This window comes from Ictidomys tridecemlineatus, chromosome 5, assembly GCF_052094955.1.
Source record: "Ictidomys tridecemlineatus isolate mIctTri1 chromosome 5, mIctTri1.hap1, whole genome shotgun sequence".
In the NCBI taxonomy this organism is placed as follows: Eukaryota; Metazoa; Chordata; class Mammalia; order Rodentia; family Sciuridae; genus Ictidomys; species Ictidomys tridecemlineatus.
Window position 1 is genome coordinate 80,734,661 of NC_135481.1, and position 5,718 is coordinate 80,740,378.

The following is a 5,718-nucleotide window of genomic DNA, read 5'->3' on the forward strand; positions in this document are numbered from 1 at the left end:
GATGACCTCTTCATTGACCATAAGTTCCCCTCTACTGCTTGCATCCTTCACATCCCTGTCTTGTATGTGGTACTTCATGTTTTCTTGCCAGGACTTCTTGGACTGTCTTCTCCAGATGAATTCATTTGCTAACTCCAGAAAGACCTGCAGACATCCTCGTTGGCCAGCAGTTTAACTGACAGATTTGGTGATACTGGCTATCAAAACTAGACCCTGGGAGCACAGAAATGAACTTTACTTGCACTTTATTTACATTTCCTGATTTGAAAGGAGGAGGTTTGCAAAGAAACCAATTTGTGATATATGCCACAGAGAGACATCACTGAAGCCTGAACAGAAGGAGATAGAAATTGGTGTCATCTGAACCATTTCCAGATGCTGTTAATCCAGAGCTGTTGGGGTTTCTGGAAAATTACTACAACCCAATGAAACATGACGTCTAGAAAGGGCTGCAGTCATAGTGACCGATTTATAAGTGTCCCATGGTGCAGACACTCCTTTTTCCTTCTCTTACAATTTGGACTTTATTGCCTCTGCCCCATTTTGCTGAAAATAATGATTTTCTGATTGAAGAGGATATCACCATTCATTCTTTATTTTCCCTTCTACTTGGAGACACCACTTACCCAGAGGCCCAAACTAGACATTAATTGTTTTGGTTATTTTGTTGGAATGGGAATTTGAATTTAAATCAGAGGACAAAAGTCTACCTGGTAGTGTAGGGTTAGCCTCTGAAAAGAGTGTGAAGAGAGCTAGATCTGTTGATAGACAATGAACGTGTGAGCAGTGTGAACAGTTGTTTGAGAAGGAAGATGGAGTCGGAAATATGGGTGTTCTCTCTTTTTTTTTTTTCCCAGTATTCTTTTTTAATGAGCTCACCCTTCTTTAACAAAATAAAAAGGATAGGGTGTCATTTTCAAGAGGAAATGGAAATTTAAAAAAATCTCAAAGCTATTTGAGTTCTTTTACATTGTGTGTCCCTACTGGACTTTCTTTAGCCAACTTGACTCCTCAGATCCACTGTGGTAGGCAGTGCTTCAGGAACTCTGTGTTGAGCACCTATTTTATGAAAGTCACCCTTCCTAGTTTTCAATTCTACATTTGAATTTTTAAAGGCCCATTAATTTCTTACTTGAAAATCTCGTAAACAGTAAAGACTCAGAAACATTTTCTTTGGTTGGGCATGGATATCTAGTCTTTTCAAGAAATAAATTTTTTCCTTCTATGGTTTTGGAAGATTTCTACATAAGACTTGTCATTCATTCTCACAACTGCTCTATTTTGTTTTATCATAGTACTTATCACCTTCTAACTTACTATGTAATATACTTATTTATTACGTTCATTGTCTTGTATCCTTCCTCTGGAGTGTAAGCACAATGAAGACAGGGATTTTGTATGTTTTTAATCAATGCAATATATTTCCAGTACCTAAAATAGGGCCTGGTGCATAGTAATGGCTCAGTAAATACTTGTTGAATAAACTCAGTCTCCTCTGTTAGTATTGTAATGGTTTGATTCATTTCTCCATCTTTTGCAGGAAGGGCTCACAAAAATTTTCACACGCATCTTTCTGTCACTATTGACTTATAAATTTAGGTTAAGAGTTTTAGAATGCTTTTCCATAGTGTCATTTTCTATGTGTTTATCTCCAAACCAGTCACTCATTGACCACTATGAATCCCAAAACTGATCAAATAGCATTTCTTCCCTTTTGTATTTTGGGACTCTAGGAATAACAGAAGAATAGCTTCAGATGGAACAGAGTACATTCTGCCTTTGGACCAATGTTTTAAAAACTCATTAAGAGAGAAAGAATGGGCTGGACATAGTGACGCACACCTGTAATCCCAGCAACTCGGGAGCCTGAGGCAGGAGGATTGCAAGTTCAAGGCCAGCCTCAGCAAGTTAGCAAAGCCCTAAATAACTTAGCAAGACCTGTCTTAAAAAATAAAATGGGCTGGGGATGTGGCTCAGTGGTTAAGTGACCCTGGGTTCAATCCCCAGTACCAAAAAGAAAAAGAAAGAAGGAAGGTTGTTTATTAGGAAATTTTATATTCTGTAATCTTGTGACTGTATTTTCTCTATGATTACGAATGCCAGGAGAACCATAGTGATACTATTCTGAAGGAGTGTTGTGTAGTTCCAGTAGCATGACTTATCTTTTTTTTAATCTTCATTTTAGTTGATATTTTGACTTGCCAAAAGATCTGACCTCATTGCCTCCAGACAAAAGTCCTACGAACTAATAAACTGTACAACAAATCAGTGTGTACCATGCAGGCTGATTTTTCATGGCTGAATTTGAGTACTGCACAATTAAGCTGAAAATATAAGTTTAATACCCAATGTCTGCTTTTTGCTCTTCTCTTTGACAGCCCACTTAGGGGACGACTTAGCTCTGCTAAAGAAACATTATTTGGCAAATAATCTGATCAATTTCATTTATATTCCTGGCAATGAAATGTTAAGAGCCTACCTCACCGTTACATCATCTATATTGTACAGAGTCGTTGGTAGGAGATTAAATTTTGAACCAAAAATCCAATTTCACAGAAATAAAAAGTCTTACCTAAGTGCATTAAATAGATCTTTAGTAGAGTAGTTAATACCAATTATATTCTGGGCTGTCTAAATCATGAATTATCCATTCAGACATGATTCTATTTTTTATCTTTAAATAACTCAGGTTTTTTTTTTTAGAGGCTAGATCATCCTACTTTCTTCTGGCTGTTCAGTCTTGAAATTTCCTGTGTTGTTTTAGAAAGCAATGATGGGAAAGCCTTGCTGGGTCAGCAGTTTGTATACGACAGGAGTTGATCTGTCAGGTACTTTGACATTCAGTCAACTATAAAGACGAGCAAAAGGGATATTCTTAGTAAAGTCATTTTAAATAAAAAGACACAAAATTGACTTAGCTTCTGTCTTGAATTATTTTGAATGGCATGAAAAGAATACCATTTTTTTTTTTTTTTTTGGTGAGGTAGTTAGAGACTATTATCAGAACAGACTGGCAATAAACAGTTCATAATGAAGCTGACTATGGTTGAACTCTATTGGGTAATATATGCTGGTTTATATTAAAGATCGAGACTATCCAAACTGCCTCCATCTAACCAGGATCTTTAATATGTTGCTTTTCACTGGGTTGATAGTTTAGATCTTTTGAAAGCTGGATTTGGCTCCGCATGGGGGCACATGCCTATAATCCCATCAATTTGGGAGGCTGAGGCAGGAGGATTGCAAATTCAGGCAGCTTCAGCAACTTAGTGAGAACCTGTCTCAAAATGCAAAATAAAAACAACTGGGGTTGTTGCTCAGTTGTAAAGTGTCTTTGGGCCCAATACCTGATATCAAATAAATGGTAAAAAAAAAATTTAATAAATAGAAAGGACCAGTCCTTTGGCTTGGTGGCCACCCCTGAGTTCAGTTCACAGCATTACAAAAAATAGAAGAAAGAAAGAGAGAGAAAGATGCTGGATTTACCATGGTTTAGCTCCTTCACATTTTCAAGGCCAGGGTTAGAGGTTAAAGAGTCATGATGTACAGAAGCTGAGAACAATGGGTAGGTTGACTCAGTACTCTGAATACCTATGTGACGGAGCCTGTGCTACGTGCTCTCGCATGTTTATTCTTTGCAACCACCGTGGGACAGCTCTTCCTCTTTCATAGCTGAGGAAATGTGCTCAGAGAGGCTAGGTGGCTCATCCAAGGTTACATGGTGATGGACTAGCACACCAGCATTTATTTGCCTCTAGACTTCCAGCTCCTCAGTGTTTGTTGTCTTTGGCATCTCCTTCCCGCAGAGCAGAAGCCAAACAAAAGAACAGGACTGAGTGCAGATCAGAGAGGTAGAGCTTTAAATGCTTATTTGATATTTTTGCATAATAATAACTATAGTCATAATTGTGGTTATTAACAAGAGTGTCATGTCCAGCATCTGAAGAGAGTGTCAATTCTTTGATAGCAATCACACAAGCAGAAATGCCACAGCGGGGGCATGGTGGCACATTCTTGTAATCCCAGCAATTTGGGAGGCTGAGACAGGAGGATCACAAGTTTGGAGGCCTGCCTGGGCAGCTTAGCAAGAATCTGTTTCAAAATAAATAAAGGATTGAGGATGTAGCTCCATGGTAGAGCACCCCTGGGTTCAATCCTCAGTATTGCAAAAGCACACACACACAAAACAGCTTCATGGTTGAATTTTCTCTTGACTTTGAAATGGGATCTTCCCTCCAGACCTCATAGGATCATGGAGGAGCTTTGGGTTTACATCCAACGTTGGCCCCTTGAGTTAAGGCTCTGCATAAGCTCCTTGGTGTGTGCCCCCACCCTAATATCTATTAAGCAGCAGGGACCATTAAGAACAGGAAACACTGGGATTCGTGGGTACAGTTTGGAGAAATTCCATCAGGCCACAGCACCCTCGGACATTTAGGCAAGGATACAAGCTGCTGCCCTCCTGTCCCTATGTCGGATGCATTCTGTGAAGGGTAAAGGAGATGTTGCCTTTCTGTTTGGCTCACCTAACTGCCCACCTTGGTCTTGGAGGCAGAGCTTGGTGGGTTCTGTTGCTGATACCTCTCCATCTGATAAGCAAGTGGAATACTTCTCTCACCTCCCGGTGACAGTGAGTGCAGATTTACAAACATTTTTAATTCTCCAAGGTACTTGAGCTATCTACCTAATCGTTTTAAGTTATCTGTATTAGGATGTCTTCTTAAATTCTTTAAAACACACAGCTCTTTGGCTTATATACTGTGAAAGACTGGGTGTTGGAAAGGGGCCACATTTCATCCTTAGATCTCTTTTGTTTGATCTTTGATAAACTTAGCACTTAGAAAAGACATCTTTTATGGAAGTAGTTGCTCCTTAATGTTCCCGAGTGCCAAAATTTCTCAGAACATTTTTTTTTTTTTTTGATACTGGGGAGTGAGCCCCGGGATGCTTTACTACTGAGCTACATCCCCAGTCCTTTTTATTTTTCATCTTGAGATAAGGTCTGATGAAGTTGCCTAGGCTGGCCTTGAACTTTGGAACCTCTAGAATCCCGGGCACACTGTGCTCTTTTTGTGGCCGCCACCACACCCAGCTATTTTGTGATTTTTTTTTTTTTTAAGTTAGAGAAACATCTCAGAGAATGGCTGTCATGTTTTATTGTCTCAGTTCTGCAAATAGATTTGAATGCAGTGGAGTGAAATTATTTTAGAAGTAGATAAGTTAATTCATTGACAATTAATTTAATGGGTAGTCTGTTTTGCCCTTTTCTAAGGGGAAACACATATCCCTATGACCTATGCATAATGTATGAAGGGGCAAAAGGTGATCTTGGGATTAAGGAATGTCTTTTTTTTTTTTTTTTTTTTGGTACTGGGGATTAGACCCAAGAGCGCTTCACCACTGAGCTACATCCTCAGTCCTTTTTTTTTTTTTAATTTTTAATTTCGGGACAGTGTCTTGCTAAATTGCTAAAGATGGCCTTGAATTTGTAATCCACTGGCTTCCGCCTCCTGAATTGCTGGGATTACTGGTGTACACAAGTGCACCCAGCTGGGATGAAGGAGTAGAGAGAATATTTATCATTCAAGAGCTGCAGGGGAAGTGGGATTTAAGAGAGAACAGTTCACGGTGTGGTGTGCACCTTTGAAGAGACTTCTGGGAACAGCTCAGGTTCACAGGTCTCAGAGTAGGAGAAAGGCTGTTCCCAGCAAGCCTCTT